Below are 18,719 nucleotides of genomic sequence, written 5' to 3'. Positions count from 1 at the left end.
AATGGGGCTGTGAAGGTGGGGGGGAGCAAGTTCGAAGCTCCACTGCTTTATTGTCTTTTAACGGCTGACATTTTCATTTGCGACAGGGGTTTACGACGGTCTATGCGTGAACAAGACGTAAAAATGTTCACGAACCTGCCAATTTTCGTGTACACTTTCAAGGAAGCAATTTGCGTTAAAATTTTATCGCTCACGACATTGCCGACTTGGTTCTTTTCTTATATATCGCCGCACAGTGAATAATTTATGATTAATAGTATCAGAACCGGCACAGAATTTTTACTCGACTAAAACTAGACTAACGATTTTGCCAAACTTTTTCACATCCCTAGTTCAGGTCTAAAATCGAAAAGACATGGATACCGACATCGAGAAAACTCATTTAGAGGGTTAAATTACCATTTAAATATGTATGTAACATTTGATAGCAATGCATCCTGTTTGAACGCACGCTATTAGGTAATGCTACTATGCTAGTTGTGAAGCTTAATTGCGTGTGTGTGAGTAGGATGCAAGACGAAAGAACACCCACGAAAACAAATTAAGATTAGTTCTGAATCACCTAATAATATGAAAACTGAATTGTCTCACCAAACTTAAAGCAATCTGATCTAACCTTTATGCAAATCATTATTTTATTTTTATTTTGTTACAGGTAAACCCATTTTTATTACAAGGCTTTTATATGTTTCACTTGGCTAACGATTCAGTCTGATCTATTCCTACAGTCTTCCGATCGCTTTGAAACTTAGCCATTTTGCACGGTTTGGTCAACGATGAAAATTTAATTCGATTCTGATAGTTCGATGGGGAAAGATAATCGTAATAAACACGTCTAAATTTGCGTAATTTTAGAAGACGGTGACGTTTAATAGCTAGTAGGCTTAAATATTTGACTTTCCACCATCCACTCGTCTTCTCAGATTTTAATTATTTAAAAACCTATAACTTTTATCTTTTTCACAATATATCTTATAATTTTCACATAAGTACATACTAACAATTCCAAATACAATTATATTTATACAATACCATAGACATCCATGGACAAATTCGAGATAGAGCAAATTTTTGCGAGAAATACATATGTTTTTGCAGAGTATGTACATACATACACAGGTAGGTAGCATATTTATAATAATCAACAAAATCGAAATCTAGCATTTCAATCAAACACAAATTTGCGAGAAACGGGGTAGGTTGCCAATTTTGATGGAACCGTTTCAATAATGAAATTAGATAAATTGATAAACTCTGATAGGAAACGATCGACCTGGAGTCACATACATATATCCAAGGTCTGGCCAGCAATAACAGGTCAGGGATTGAGCCAATGACCCCTCAGTTGAAAGCATTATACGCTAACCAGTGAGATATGTTTCTGGTTGGCGTATAATGCGTATATTATATGGGTTTATTTATGATAAATGATTCACATCTCGTGTAGGACAATGCAGAATACAAAATTGTGCGTATTGAATTGTCAGTCATTCAATGGAACTCGTAGATTATACATATGTAATACGTTAGGCAGGATACGTTTAGATGTACATACATACATACATAGCTCGTGGATTTCAACATAAAGTTGTTATTGTTTGTTGAAGATAGTTTTCGTGCAATAAGCTCGTAACTCCCCAAACTCCCTTACCGCAATACATGGGTAAGGTACGTATGTATGTAGGTGCACGAAATTTGTTCTTGGCTAGTTCAACGATGTAAATTGCGTAAAACTGGGAACATTTTGCAAAACGTGTAATACCGAAATCGTGCACAAGTACTTCGGTGGCGTACCGATAGTTGAAATTGCTACCTCAGTGGGTACCCAATGAATTTTCTTCGTACACTGGAATTCCAGCGTATAAATTAAACCTCGTTAATACCTACATATGTATGCGGAAATTTCCACGTCGTTAATGATAACCTTTTATTAACTAAATATATGTATGTATATGTACATAAATATGTATGCCTGAGAAAAAGTGACTCCGGATAGTCACTCGCACTTAATTAGTGAAAAGCGAAAACTGGTAGATATACGCTCCCATAGTCGATAGGGTTGTGTTGACGATAACACACGGTAATTTTCGATGATGGCATATGGATAATTTCGTTACCAGATTTTGTACAAAACTTTCGGATGCATATCATATTTCAGACAAAATTAGATAATAACAATATTTTACAACTTTCCTATACAATTTTAGATAAATAGATTATTTTGCGTTGCTTTTTGTTGGGAACGATTTTTTAAAACGATTATTTGAAAACTGCTTATATATCATGTGTAAATACTATATTATATTTATACCGGGTTGACACGATACGACTACACTCAGACTGAGTCCCCTGATTTGGTCAGTCGGACGTTGTTTGTAACGTTGGAACGTCCAAGTAACGTACGAGTAACGTTCGTGTGACCAAAACCAGGTATTACTGTAAATAGTAACAATAAAATAAGATGATTGTGAATAGTTTTTTTTCCCAATAACAAGAAAAAAACAATGTATAAAATAGATAATGATAACTATCAAAATATATTTAAGATGTATTGTGAACATATGTACATACATATGTATAACATACCTACTATAATTATATTTTATTTTATTACATTTTTTACCAGGAAGGCCTTAAACCCCTTGGTAAACCCCAATGCGCCCTCCTGGCCAATTACAAAAAATACAGCATTTTTCTTATACAAGTCGCTGAATTACGAGACACTGAAAACTCGCAAATTAACGAGACATTTAAGAATTGTACATACATTTTATTGTACATTAATCATACTCATATGGTGGTGACATAGTAGGTAGGAAGGATTTTTAGCCAATTTTTAATCGGGAACCGTTTCAACAATGAAATCAGAGAAAATTGGCAAATTCTGATAGGAAAAGATCGACCTGGAGTCACAAATATCCAGGTCTGACCAGCAGCACTACAGACTCGGAAAAATTCTTTTCAATCGAGGTCAGCTCACGGGATCGAACCCGGCGCCTCTCGACGCTAAGCAGAAACTTAACGACCGAGCTATGTTGCTGGCTAAATGTATATACTAAGCCGGCTTTAAAGGCCAAGGAATTCGACCATTAAAGCCTTCAACATGAGGTCACCCCCCCCCCCCCAACGAATACAGTCTAAGAGACCATTTCGTCGGAGAACGAGACGGTTGTTCATGAATATCGCACAAGAACAACCGCAAATCACTAAATCTATATAAATGTATAATAATGTATGGACGATAAAAGTGTTTTAAAATCAAAATAGAATTGAATGAATATATCCATATATATATATCACTGAATGCCCGATCTTATCAATTATTTAGTGCATTTTCTTGGAGCTTTCCGAGATTATTGTGGGGTTGATTTACGAAACGTGCCGTACACAAGTAGGTGGGTAGGCGAAGAGACGAAACGACATGTTTTTATCGTAGGTCAAGTGGCGGGGCATGCGGCGCATAAAGCCTGGAGTCCACACCAAGTCGGAAAAGTCCTGAAGGCTTCGCAAGGGGAATTTATGTGGTGCGATAGTGGACGGTGGAGATTCAGGTGCTGTCGGGAATGGTACCGAGGTACGTGACAGTATCACGTTACGACACGTGACCGTTTTGACAAAGAACGCACAAACGAGTTTCGGCCCCAACACGTGCAATAATACGTCCAAAGACTCTCGATTCCATTTCGAAATTATTATTCTTATTCTTTTATTTCTGTCTGGCTACCATTTTCAGTCTCTCCTAGATATATAATATTATTACTAGTTTAATTTAGAAGAGGAGACGTTGATTACTTAAAGTCTTCATTATACTTACGTTATTTTTATTAGCATCATTTTAAAGTGTCTATAGATGCGCAGAACAATGTAAGTAATAGTCGTTGTGGAACTACAATGCACGTATACTATAATAGTTGGTCTGGCGCAGTGTTCGCCAAGTGGACTCTTTTAGGGCGTGAACCTTTTTTTCGATTAATAAAGGACGAATAACAGCCAAGAAATTGATATTCTCGCACTTTTGAAAAGAAATAGCAGCAATGAATATTTATGGTATATCAGTACATGCTATGCCCGTTCATGGAGACGATTTTTGTATGAAATTACTGTTAACTAAAAACTTTTTCTCTAAGCAAGACATTATTAAGCTGCCAGCAGCGAAGTTCATTTTATTTCAAAATACAGCAGCGTGGACTAGTGGTTAGCATATAAGGTTTCGAACTTAGTGGTCACAGGTTCGAATCCCATTAGTTGCTGCTGGCCAAACCTTGGTTTGTGACTCCAGGTTGATCGTTTCCTATCAGGGTGTGCCAATTTATACGATTTTCATTGAAACGGTTCCAACAAATTGGCAACCTTAACCCATTTCTCGCAATTTTAGAGTTTTCAGCATCTCTTATTTCACGGATTCGTATGAAAATGCTGCAAATTTGTCCATAAATGTCACACAAATTTCGAGGTTTTCATCTTGAAATTTGACGAAATAAATAAGACGTCGATTACTTTTATTGGTAGAACTACATACATCCAACTGATAAATACATATGTATAGTGTTTATCAAACACCATTTTTTATGAGTTATTGACACGTGTTTAGGTCGACTTCGGTCTACACAATGCAACGATTATTTTCATCATGAAAATAAACCAATGGGCACGTTTCCGATTTAAAATATAGCATCAATAGATTGTGTTCTACATTGTAGTATCCAATACTTCAAATAAACACAGTTTGCGGTTTCATGTAAGCTAAAATAAAACTACATATAGTCGAGTGTGAGACGTCGGAAAATCGCATCTGAAAATTTTCCGATGATGGCGTCAGCGTTCTGAAAGGACTACTCTCCGTCGTTCCCATTTTTTTTATGGACTTGGAATCGAGCAGTGCATTTCCCGATATACTTTCTTTTGTTCCTTCTCTCGCGTTTCAGCTGACTCGAGGATTGTATAGAAATATTTGCCCCCCCCCCCCCCCCCTCCTTTTTGAGAAGGAACCGCGTCAATTCGACGATCCCATATAAGTGATATGATTTTTTTTCCAGATAGGATAAAATTAATCGAATTCGCTTTTTTGGTGGGATACAGAGATTATTATCCATCTCCATTTATGGCAAAGTAAAAATATTGATAGTGACACTTACGTATTGTTTAGGAGTCGTGATTTATTTTGGACAAATGTATTGTACAAAAAGACAGGAGTATTATCAGAATTTAATAATGAAGAAAAAAAACAAATGAAATATGTATTACGATGTACTTAAATTTCAAATTTTAAAATTCAAATTTATTTTTTTATAATGAATAAAATTATTATTATCGTATAATAAATTATTTTAAAATTGCATTCAAAGTTTGTGGTACAACTGTATGAATCAACAATGATTCAGACTGATTTTTATCAGATTTCTCCGACTTTAAATTGGCTAACTTTAAGTACAAAAGAAGGCGTGTACGAAACGTTTGCTCGGTAACAAGAATCTGTAGCAGAATAATAAACTGCTTTTATAGTATTAGATCGTGCCGTGTTTATTATTTTCGATTATAAAAGATTGGCAATGCAATACAAAGACGAATTGGTTCAATAAAGTGCATGCTATGAAATAAACTTATTTTTTTAAATTTAATTTATATTTTACCATGACGCCATTACGGGATTTTCCCCTAAGCGACACCTATGGTATTTAACTTGTATATATATAAATTTATAGGTTATAAATTTGACATCATATTCAAATAGTAGGTAGGGTGGTTTTGTCTTTGGACTGTTTCAACAATGAAATCAGATACACTAGCAAACTCTGTTAGGAAACGATTAACTTAAAGCCAAAAAAAGTCAATCAGAGTTTTCCAAGTAGCACTGCAGAAATACTCCGAATAAATTCTCTTCCAACCCGGGAGCCTCTCGGTGGGTAGCATTAAACGAAACCACCGAGCTATTCCGCTTATTTTATTTATTTCCTTTTTTTAACATATGTATTTTAAAACAAGAATTTCCTTTCAACCATTTTTTTATACTATATTTTACATAAACATATCTGTATACATATGTACATATATACATACATATGTACATATACCAGTATCCTAACTAGTAAACGTAATATAACTCTTATCTTTGTGTTTTATCGATATTTTATTGCTTTTTCGACCTCTTTTTTACTGTTACGGTATCAAAAGTTATAGAGAGAGATGGATTTGGTATAGTTCTAAAAAATTACAAGAAAATAACATTTTTCACCAAATTGAATTTTTGAAGTCGATAAGGTTAGCATATTATGTATAATATACATATATAAATTAATGCATACCTTTTTTTAACAGAACAATTTGTTTACCCATAATCTTTCCGTTAAATTTTCAAGTCCTTTAAGTTTTAAACTCAAATGAAATATTTTTACATTTATATGTAGGCAATTGAAAGCATTATTCTATTACTGATTTAGTTTTAGCGCCTAGAGTTGATTCCAGTTAATTGAAACACACTAGAAATAGACCAGTTTGTCAAATGAGAGCAGCTGTCTAAATTACATGAAATTATCTGTATACAGAAGTTTCACGTTTCAAATAAACGGCAACCTCAATCAATGATTTAATTGACCGGATTGTATTGTATATATTCGTTACCTAAACGACACTAAATCAACAATTGTAATTTATTTTACGCAATATAATTAAACGGAATTTCCCTATAACAGATTATTCTTCGGCTTTATTTTCAAAGCCGAAGAATGACCTGTCACTGATATTTTATCCTTGTATTATCACCGTCAAGCAAGGATAAAACATCATCGAAAACATTCCAGGGGGTGATTTTTGGGACTGTGTACCACGTATATGGACTAGCGGTGCTGCGTTTTTTTCGCATGTTTAAAAGTATTAAAACCACGTACCATTCAGTGTGTTTTCGCTCTCAAAGTCACGCTTTAATACGAATCACATACAAACTGTTGGAAGTAGATATTTGGTAAATTTACCGTGAATTTTTCGATGCTAAAAACCAATCAGGAAATGCGATCTGATAGCTAACCCCAATCCACATACTAACAAATATGGAAAGCGGATCGTTTAACCAGATTTTCCGACTCGCCCCGTGGGTGCCTGATGCGCATATTGAAAGAGAAATGGGAAAACGATTCGTTGTGAATTCAAACGCTCGATCGAAACTAGCGTCGTTTAACGGAAAAGGGGGTTAATTCGTACGAGTGGACAGTATTTATCGGAAAGCCGATAAAATCGTTTGTGGATATATTCGAAGAGCACAACATTTATAGCGGCCAGTACACATTTATTAGCCATTAATCATCGGAATGCAATTGTGGCCGGGATAAATCTGCTCCGGGGCTTTATGTACGTCTAGCCTTACTGGGATATTATTTACAGCCTGGACGGGGCGATAAACGGGAGAAAAGATTACGCGATTGAATCATCCGGACGACGTGAATCGGCCGGAAAATCGCCCGGAAGGCCGTGTGAAAAGCTCCCACCGGATATAAATCCCCCCTCCCTCCCAGTTTTCATCCCCCGTTCCCTCGCTCTTCCGTATACAATCCACATGTGCTTATTTATACCGAAAGGGGATGATAATACACCGCCTGAATACATATCCGCATATTGAACAGGTGGCTGACACAAAAAATAAAAAATAAACTGTCTACTATTGTGAGAATTTCTGTACGTTTTCATGAATATTTCACTATGATTGATTTGCCGAAGTACTATAATCTGAAATTGATATGAACATTTATTTCAAGTACGAATATCAGTGAATATATCTAATGTTATACATACAAGTCAAAGAATATTTTTTTTGATAAAACGACATTTTGATTTTAATTTTCAAAAATTAAAAAGTTAAAGTCAATATTCCACATTTTTTTTTCAATATTCCAGGCGTGTGTCACAAAGTTTATCTCAATATTCAAAGTGACGTACGGTCGTACATACTTCATTGCCTTTTCAATTTAACCGAACGAATTCAAACGATATCTGCTTTTTATACTCGAACGAATATTTTGCAACATTTCATTTCGCACTCGGCAGAAGTGATGCGATATCGCCGAGAGAGAAAATTATATATAAAAAAAACGTAAATATAAAAATACGACTCACTTTTTACAAACACCGTAGCGCACACGAAACGGAACGTTTTATAGAAACCGAATAAAAGCGAAATCGACTCTTCTCTATCGAAAATTAGCGTATCAATCATCATTATCGCGTACATAAATCACGTTCGGTGAATCGGCGCTTTTTGCTCGATTGGCGGATTCGGCGTAACACTCGCACACACTAGCCAATATATTCAACATTATTTTTATATGGATGAGAAGAATATACATACATATGTATGCTATTGTATTTGTGGATCGAAGCGTTCTTGAGATGTGTTCGAGGCTTGTTTCATTGTGGGCGAACCACTTTCAGAGTACCAGCAGAGGTCAGAAACCTCACGTTGTTTGGGTCAACTCGATCCATACTCGTCGAATTGACCCAAACTTACGCAACTGTCAATTGTTTTGTCAATTTTTTTCTGGTGGTAAAGCGTCACAGATAGTTATTCTGTGAGGAATTCGTAGCAATCAAATCAGAATCGATTGATCGTGACGAAATTTGGACAATGAAGTGTTTCTTTAGAAATGTTCAAAATATTTTTATTACACAAAAGTGATCAAAAAATGACCAAGATGCTAATTTTTATTACTATTACATGGTGTTATTTAACTTGACATTTCTGTTGATAGAGTTTGATTCTCACAATTAATTTTAAGCCACTGACAGACAGCCAATAATTTACTTGAAATTTTGCATACATACGGATTTTCAATGTCAGTACAATAAGATTAGCGCGTTACGCTTTTTTAGTTAGCGTTTTTAACACCTCCCCCTAAAGTATTTAAATTATTTATTACTAGTGGTTTTACCCGGCTTCGTTCGGTATTTGTAGTATAAACCGCTTAAACATGGCTAATCTAATAGTAAACCTTTTTTTATTTATTTGAATAGTTTTATTTTATTTAAATTTTTTTGAATATTCATTTGTTTTTTATTAATTTAACGTCACAGATTCTACGAACCAACATAGTTATCTACAAAGTCTCTTTCAAAATTATATATTAGATGATTAAAAACAGCTAAATACACACATATGCTGGAGAAATGGTTATGTTAGCTAGAAGTTACAATTTATAAAATATTTATGAAAATGAATCAGATACAGCTTAGTTTAAGTGTCTGTTAGCTAGAAATTATAATTTACAAAATATTTATGAAAATTAATCAGATACAGCTTAATTTAAGTGTCTGTTAGCTAGAAATTATAATTTGCAAAATATTTATGAAAATGAATCAGATACAGCTTAATTTAAGTGTCTGTTACCTAGAAATTACAATTTACAAAATATGTATGAAAATTAATCAGATACAGCTTAATTTAAATGTTTTTTTATACATACACTAGTGTTGTGCCCGTTGATTTCGAAAAGGAATTGAAACACGAATAAAAATAAAGTTAAAGAAATTGAAAAGACTGGTTTCGGAAAGAAATTGATGCACGAATTAGAAATTACGAATTACAAATTACGTTTTGTTCATCGCTGACGCCCCGACGCCTTCGCCCCCAGCGCCAAGACGCATAAGGTTAGATTTTTTTTTGCGCTAAGTACCAACAATTTTTTCAAACATATATACAAATAGAGAGCATCCATGGAAGTCAATATTTTTTTTGATATACAGCAAATTTGCGAGAAATACATTATGGGACTAGCTTTTATAAGATTCAACAAATTCAAGATGCTAATAACTCAAATTTGCGAGAAACTGAAGGGGAGGATACCGATTTATTGGATCTGTCGCAATAATTAACCTAGAAAAATAGATCGATCTGTGTTTTTTAATAGCAACAAGACCTCTCCAGCAGCGTATTTGGTCGTGACTTGAACCTAAGATCTATGTATGTACATATCTACTGGTATGTAATAACTCTACCAGCGCACTACGCTGTGGCTATGTTGAAGATATTCCCAAAATATTAAAAAAAAAGTTCAATTTGAAATGTAAAAATATTTTGAATTGTTCATTTGCGAAAAAATTTATCTCCCAAGTGCTGTTTGTAAACACGAAGATGTAAAATAGTATCGGCCGTATATATGAATCACTGGAATGGTTATTTATGATTCATTCTATACTATGCAGGTACGAGAGTATGTATGCAGTGATGAATTTTCTCGCTCTATTGTATTTGAAACACGTTTGCAGGTATTACAATAGAGTTCGAAATGTTGTGGACGATATCGAAAGAGCGGAAGTCGGTTTATAGTATGCTGTTATCCAGCGAAGCGTATTGTGTACTTTGTGTATGGAATACGTATCGAGGTGTGCCCTATAAGAAGACGAGTGTTAAATATTATTTTACAACGTTAAACTTCGTAAGAAATTTATTCAAAATTGATCTTTCGCATACATATTTGAAATAAGTCCAAAATTAGTAACCAGCCGTACAATTTCTTCATATATGTATGTATGTATGATATTCTTATTATACATATGTATACATGGACATATATACATATGTACATATGTACATATAATATATAGATGAATTTCAATTGGTACCGTTACGTGGCCTAATTCGATTCGAGCTAGCTAACTCACCATGACAACCCAAGAGTTCTGCCATGGCGTTGGGTTATATCGGGAAATGATCAGTTACACAAAATTTATAAGCGTTTATGTATAGTACATAAGTACTATGTACGATATGTAATAATACTGTGTAATGTATACATCAAGGCACGTCAGCTATCTTTTCTAATTTTCTTTCAACTGGAAGTACTCCGGGAAAAAATTCATAGGTATATTTTTTCCTCTCGAAGAAAAAAAATTCTAGCGTACGGCCTATACAATTTTACGGGAATGTGTAACGCTTTTACTGGTTGTTTCGTGTATCATAAACGCCTCGGAAGACGTATTACTTTCATCCGAGGAAAACTAGGGGAGGAAATGAAGGGTGGGCGAAAGGATGGTTGTAACGAAAGCTGTGTGCACCACCTGAGCGGAAACCAAAACAAACCCTCCCATCCCCATCCCCATTTCATCATCGGCCTTTCATCGCATGAAAGAACGCCACGTAATATTAGAGTGTGATGCCATGGTTGGGGGTTGTAGTCCTGCCCAAGGATGTGCCTGCTATAAAGGACGACGAGCTGATGGGGGAAAAGAACGAGAACAAAAACGGGACAGGAGCAGGCATTTTCTTAAAGTGTCCCAAGATTAGATAGGTACCGAATGTACATATGTACCTATTTGGCAATTGTGTCATCTCGGCGATCGGTCGTCCAGATTTCAATTAGTGTCCTTTGAAAAAGTAAACGAAAACCCTTGACTTGATCACTCGTCGTCGAAGATGGCCGAGATTGAAAAAAAAACAGTTTAAATGATTTTCTCTATACCTCGCTCAAATATAGAATGCTTTTCCTTTTCATTTATATTGAACTGTGATTGTAAAATATGTACGTAAACTACAAATCAAAATGAAATATTAACTTGAACATATGGAGTCAATGACATGAAATTATTGTGTACTTTTAGGTTCATTCGCACAGGAGAATATTAAAATTTAGCTCATATAAAACCATACAATTGATTCGAGCACAATGGGACCGTGAAGGTACTCAAATGCTCAATCTATTATACTCATTTTGCTTTATGATGTTCGGATCAATATTAATATTGAAGTTCAATGGGATATGTGCCGCAAAATAATCGACATGTAACATGTTCAGAATATGAGTACACATTGTGTTGCATTTGAAAGATATCATTATTGGCTTTTTATGCGAGGGCTAATGATTCACTCTGGAGAACATTGTTAGCATCTGCTACAGTAGATTGCATTGGGATATATTGATGCCTTTAGTGATAGATTGATGCATTATATTACATATTAGTTACATTTATTTATTTATTTCACAGGTATGCGCCCATATATTATTGCATTAAACACGACATACATATATGGTCAAACATTGTACAGAAGTATTGTAAATATTATACAAGACAAATACAAATATTAACATCAACAGAGACATTTTTGGTCAAATTTGTAGCATTTTATATAAATCCGCCAAATTCAAGATGTTTAAAACTTGAAAATGACAAGAAATGGGTAAAGGAAGCTAATTTGTTGGAACCATTTCATGAAAAGCATTTAAATTGGCAAACTCTGATAGGAAAAAATCGACCTGGAGTCATATCTACAAGGTCTGGCCAGCATAAAACGGTGGGATTGAACCAGTCATCAATTTTGTTCGATAGCATTATATGCCAAACCATTGGTCTATGCTGCTGGTGATGATTAGTTAAGATTTTTTTTTTGTCAAAGATATAAAGAAATGTAAAAAAGCTAATAAGAGGCTTGTAAAAATAGGGTAAGATTTTTTCATACAATAAATGCGACGTTTAATGAAAATAAGCTGATAATGAAAGCATTCCAGAAAAGAGGGCGTGATGGTGGATGTTCTGGAAAAGATGGTCGATGTTCTGGAAAAGATGGTCGGATGCTATTCTGCCTAACCTCCGCATATAAATATTAGTTATTATATACATACATACTTAGCAATTGTCCCTAGTGAACTCAGTTTTGTACTAAATAGAAACGCGTGAAAAGCATTAGCAATATCTTTCGTACACCCGAGGGAGATGTATTAAGCAAAGTACAAAAACAATTTCAATTCTAAAAGTTCGCAATGTCAACAGGCCTCGAAAGTCCCATTTTGTAATGCATCCATTTTGCGCGCTTTTAAGGGCCGCGGCCATTAGAGCGCTTTGCGAAACTTTCAAGCGCGCAAATTTTACGTAATAATACTACGGCCTACGCTATACAACGCGAAAAATATTTCGCAAATCAATACATCCCAGCCAAAGGACGGTGGGAAAGCATTTTCAAAATATTCCGATACGGAATTATGACGGTTTGACGCATTCGAATTTGATTTCTCGACGGACGGAACGTTAACGGGGTGCACGAAATTAGATTCTATCAGCGTGCAATTTCCTGGCCAGACTGGGTTTCCATCGGGTGAGGAATTGGAGTTTGGGGTACGGGGATGAGACGGAAAAATGGCGGACGATGAGACAGAGAGAAATCACGGAGTGTGGGCAGAAGGAAAAAGGCAGTCGTTTTAATTTGCCTTCCCAACAGACAGTAAGTAGCCTGAATGAAGAATATAAATGAACAAAAAAGAAAAACAAAATTGATAAAGATTCGCCGACGTCTACGGCCTGAATTTTCCCCAAGGATGAAAATGAAAATAAGCCAAATTCTTATTTACATATCTGTTTATATGTAATGAGCACACAGGGTCGACAGAGATATTTGTCTTGGGTGCGATTTTGACAAACATTTTTTCGTCAAATGAATCTACATACATAAACACAAATGGTAAACATTTAGGAATTCTAACAAAGGAATTTATTTGAACGATATTTGCGAATTAAATATATACTGCGATGAGTGAAATATCGAAAGGTTAATATCTTTATACATATATATCTGTTATTATTAAATGCTATTTTTTATGTATGTATGGATGTATTTATGTTTATGTTTAATTGTTATTTTGTTTTTTTTCTTTTTTGTGTTATATTTTTTTGACCATTGTGGCGCTTTAGGAATTCCTGTTATGCCACAATGGTCTGTTTAAAATAAATAAATAAATAAATATATACATACAAGATAAAATCGACAATGGATATCTATTTTACTTTATGCAGGATAATGCAACCTGTCAAACAGCAATAAAAAATAGAAACATTTATGTCCGATAATTATTTACCTCTCTTTCCGTGGCCCGGCAATTATCCTGGCCTAAATCCCATTAATAAATTCATATTTTAAAAGTCATTCATACTTAAACTTCCTTGAAAGATATTGTAGAAATGCAAGTTAAAAAATATTTTCGTTTCAATCTTCGTAAGTATTTTTTTTTCGGAAGGAAGCAAACGTCTATACTGCCGGGATTTCGGAAAAAAAGTGTGGTTCTACACTCAATTGGGTTTTAAAATATTTGTATGAACAATACTGCACCAAATATTTTTTAGATATATACAATACGATACTACGCATTGTTTACAAAAAAAAATGTACCCAAAATGTCATTCATAACGAGAGCAGGCACACAAAATATTCTCGAGTAATGCGTGTTCATACTTCGGTGAGCAGGGACTGTATGTATGTAAAGTAAAGTATTAAGGATAGGTTGCATGTAAGAGAAGATAAGGAAATACTGATTTCTAATCTAAAATATGTAAAATATACTAAAAATTGATATTACTTGTATGAATAATATATATATATATATATATATATATATATATATATATATATATACATATATATATATATATATATATATATATATATATATATATATATATATATATATATATATATACTTTGAGGCCATATCCAGTTTTATGCAAGCCGAGTGCAAGTCGTGTTTGATGCGAAATATTTTGTGTCAAAATTACAAAAAATAAAAATAAGTAGCCGCAAATGATTAACGTTTGCAAGAACTGACGAGCAAAATTTAATATGATTTGCACATTTCACACAGTCCAAAACACGTCCGGTTTGTGGGGATCAGAAAGGAGGTGGAACTACGAAAAAGGGGAATTCTACTAAGGCTGAAGCTTTATCGAAATTTTAATAAGACGCCTCTGACGTGCCCAACAAGCCGACAGCTTAAGGACGCCCCTAATCAGGATTTTCTTTTATGAGAAGGAGCCGTGCCGTTCCGCAATAAAAGATAAAAAAAACCTATATTTTCAGCCGCCTCGAATAATATGTTTATCGGTTTATCAATTACAGCCCGCCATCTATGTACTTCGATTCAATTCAATTAATAGGAAACTTGGGTATCCTGTGCTTCAATCAGCTGCCGTGCGAAATATATTATATTATTTGAGTATGTCAGGATTCAGAAATGGTGTAAGCTGTGGAAGGAAGCCGAAACTAGTTAAGGGTATCAAAGAGGGATAGTTTGAAACAATTGTTATTAACGCGACCCACTTGCATGTGCCGTTTGCTGACAACCTGAACAATAACACTTGAGCAGCCTCAGCTCATACCTCAGCTCAGCTTAAACTAATTATCAGCAGTCGTATGTTGGAAACTTTCAAGACGTTTATGATTATTACATATACTGACAGAGCTTGAACGTATTCCAATTATATGTGGAGGTGTTATAACTTGGCGAACAATGTATGTAGGAAAAAATCAAAATACTAGCATACATACATATTTGACATTCCATGTGTAGTATCGAGCTTTTTGAAGAATAAATCGACACGTATGTATGTACATACATATATTATAGGCAGAAATAAATTGGTGGTAGTAGTGGAGATTCTTGAAAATTTTTGGGGGTTTAGATGAATAATATACGGATATGTGTGTAAATATGTATATGTAGTGTTGGAAAAGATTACGGTTTTGAAACTGAGACACACAAAGAGCTGTCAGTACATCGGGGATAACTTAATTACAGTTCTTACAAGTCCCGGAAATCTATGTAGGTGGCATGTATACTCTTGTTGTGTTTACACAACAAGAGTATGTAAGTACATATGTATGTACATGTGAATTTTTCAGTTGTACTGAAATCCGGAAATTATTGCCGTACGAATGGCAGAAAAAATTAAAAAAAAAATACCATACGAAAAATTTATGTATGGGTTAAAGTCGCACGTACGATATATAGCAGCAATTATCGTATATCAATTGCGGGTTTGGATGCTATTAATTAAATAAAAAAAGGGTGAGAGTTATGCAAATCAATAAAGCTGGTTTCTAAAAATGTAATGACTTTATTGTCGGTATGATAAAAATAAAATTGAAATAGTCGTACCGGAACGCACGTAAAAATCGAAGGGATTTCGAGGCGAGGGATTTTTCGTTATTTAAAAACCATCTCGCAAGTTTTTAAAGTATCTCGTTTCGAAAGAAAGAAGTCGTCTCTAAATTGGATTAAAGACAAACTTTCAAATATTAATCCCCAGTTACTGAAAGTTGAGGGTGGGTTGATTCGGTTCTGCCGCTCGCTAGTAGGCAATATCGAACTTCTCTAAACTTTGACGATTCGATAAAATGAATAATACGGTCTTTGTTTTGTAATCTTTTTATGTTGGGGAGGTGCAGGACCGTTTCAGACGTCCCAAGGTTCAAAGTTTTAGGTTTTGCATAAGGTAATACATAAGTGACAACAGGAACACGCACATCATTATTATATATATATATATATATATATATATATATATATATATATATATATATATATATATATATATATATATATATGCATGTAGACTTCAAGAATAAGTTAGAGTTATACAGGATTTAAAAATAAATTTTGGAATTTTGAATTCAAATAAGGACAATTATACTTATGATATATTTTAATCGGGAAGAATCATACGCAAAAAGCTTCAATTATTGATATTATTAGTCCAGTTAATATAAGCGTGTTTGTATGTAGGTATGCTCAAAAATGACTTAAAAACAAATATAGGTACATATAGTGATTAATTTATATTTGTGTTCAATTTGGAAATAAAGGTGACTAGTAAACATTTAATGCAATTTAGGTGGGACGTGTAAGAGTAGGTTTAATAAATTGAATCAAAAAATATATAGCGAGGCCTAAATTGAAATAGAAGAGAATTCCTATCCTTTTGGGAGTTCACCTGCACGTTGCACACGCAGGGACAAATTAAATTATGTGATTTCGGTTTCAGAACTATATAGAAGGGAGGGCTGAAAGAACGCGCTTGTTCAGGTAAAATACACTAACTCTACTCGTACGCAACATTGCTTCAAACCCACACAAAATTAACAATATATTTTATATAAAAATGTCATATAATAAATAATGAAATAAAAAAAATCCAAATTAAGCAAAAAAATGCGATTAGGACCCAAGCCAAAAATAAAATGGAGGAAAAACAGTAGGATGAGCGTTTCGACGGATCGGTGTATGTAACGCGTAAGAGGATTACGGGACAAAAGCAAGAAATTGCGAGGTAGGTGGCCTGGACTCCCCCCCTCCACCTACATCAAGTGACACAGGTGTGTGTGGGTAGGTGGTTGGATGTAAAAGGTGGCGTGGGCGGCCTAATGGAAGGGCGCCCCCGCTAATTATCACGTGCGCCCCTTCAGAGAGTGCGCCCTGGGTCGAGTAGGGTCCTGCGCGTCCCGCACTCGACGTCGCTGCGTTCCGCACACTTCACTGATTCAAAAAGCCCTGCCTTTCGACCGTTTTCATCTCACGTTACGGTGCAACAATTATGCATAATTTATTCACCGCTTTTATGCATAAAGTAAAAATACGAAATAACCCACGTATGAGCACGATATGAAGTGGTTCATGGAGTCAACGAAAGATATATTTTCAATATACAAAGCTTTTTTTACGATTTGATTATTTCAAAAAGTGATTGATAATATTTAATAATAAAAGCAATGTACATAAAGGGTATTCTGATTTCAAGATATTAAAACACGTATTATATAAATTAAAACTTCTCTGAACTATCATAAAATTTAGTACTACATATATTATATATATGTATGTATAGGTATATTTACATGTATGAATATTAATTTATTTAAACAATATGGTTATGAAGTGGTTCAGAATATCTACAAATTTTACAAGTGATGGACTTAAACTTATATATGTATATGTACGTATATAGATAGAGTGCTTATCTTAATATGATATTCAAATTCTGAATCTATCTTCACAGCAGCGCCGTACAAACGGGGAATTTGCTTTTTAAGTCTGAATATGAAAATGAAAGATTCGTTCTCGTAATCCTCAAAGGTAGGATAGGATACCCACGTTGATGAAAATATAATAGGGTGATTATTTCTCCCTCTGAGTTATAATATGTATATTGCAAACAGATTTTCATTACTATACATAAAAAAATGTTCTAGAACAATTTTATTATCAATCAAATAAATGCATTAAAGTACATATTCAAATTGATTCATAGTATTACATACATAGATGACTAGAAAAACGTACGTTACTATCGGAATATAGCGCCTGATCCCTTCGCCGAAAATGCGACTGTCACGACATCTGAAAAAAACAAAACATACATCATAAGATTTATTTCGCTTCCTACTGAAACAATTTTCCAACAAAATACATCTATAAATATTAGGGCATATTCCAAAACATGTCAATGCCTAAAATTTACTGGGAGCAATGGAAGCGAATTAATAAATAAGGACCTTATCGCTTTTTGTTTCGGGTGAAGTGGATCCTTTTTGCTTACTTGGATCCCTATGTAGGTAGGTTATGTAGAAATAAAAAAAGTCGTTTGCAAGCGCAGAAATATGAGACAAATCGAAAGTTCAATTATAAATTCAATGCGAAAACTGAAAACCATTATAAACTTTGAATTATTAATATGAGTAGGTCGGGTCGGAGAACCCGAAATATACTAACGGAGATTAAGTCCATTTGAATACGGCAAATCCTCAATTCGGCGAAAGAGGGAGGAAGGGTGTAGGCTTTAAAGGAACGCATAATGATCCAATATCCTTCCCCCGCCTCCTTATAAAGCGTAAATATAATTCGAAACAAATTCAATCATTTCCAGGATTTCCAGAACGAATAGCTCTCACTTGACGAGGAAACGTTCTTAAACTACACCAA

The 18,719-nt window shown here is 34.4% G+C and overlaps 1 protein-coding gene across 1 annotated transcript in view; it reads right to left on the bottom strand.

The window, feature by feature from the left end:
• LOC143918182 (uncharacterized) overlaps positions 1 to 18,719 on the bottom strand; it is a 235,338-nt gene that overhangs the window by 37,607 nt on the left and 179,012 nt on the right. The window contains exon 4 of the mRNA XM_077439934.1: positions 18,081 to 18,137. The gene's annotated coding sequence lies outside the window, so the exon portion shown is untranslated. The remainder of the gene's footprint in view (positions 1 to 18,080; positions 18,138 to 18,719) is intronic.

The sequence above is a fragment of the Arctopsyche grandis genome, chromosome 10 (assembly GCF_051622035.1).
Source record: "Arctopsyche grandis isolate Sample6627 chromosome 10, ASM5162203v2, whole genome shotgun sequence".
Taxonomy (NCBI): domain Eukaryota; kingdom Metazoa; phylum Arthropoda; class Insecta; order Trichoptera; family Hydropsychidae; genus Arctopsyche; species Arctopsyche grandis.
This window is presented reverse-complemented; position numbering and strand designations above follow the sequence as displayed.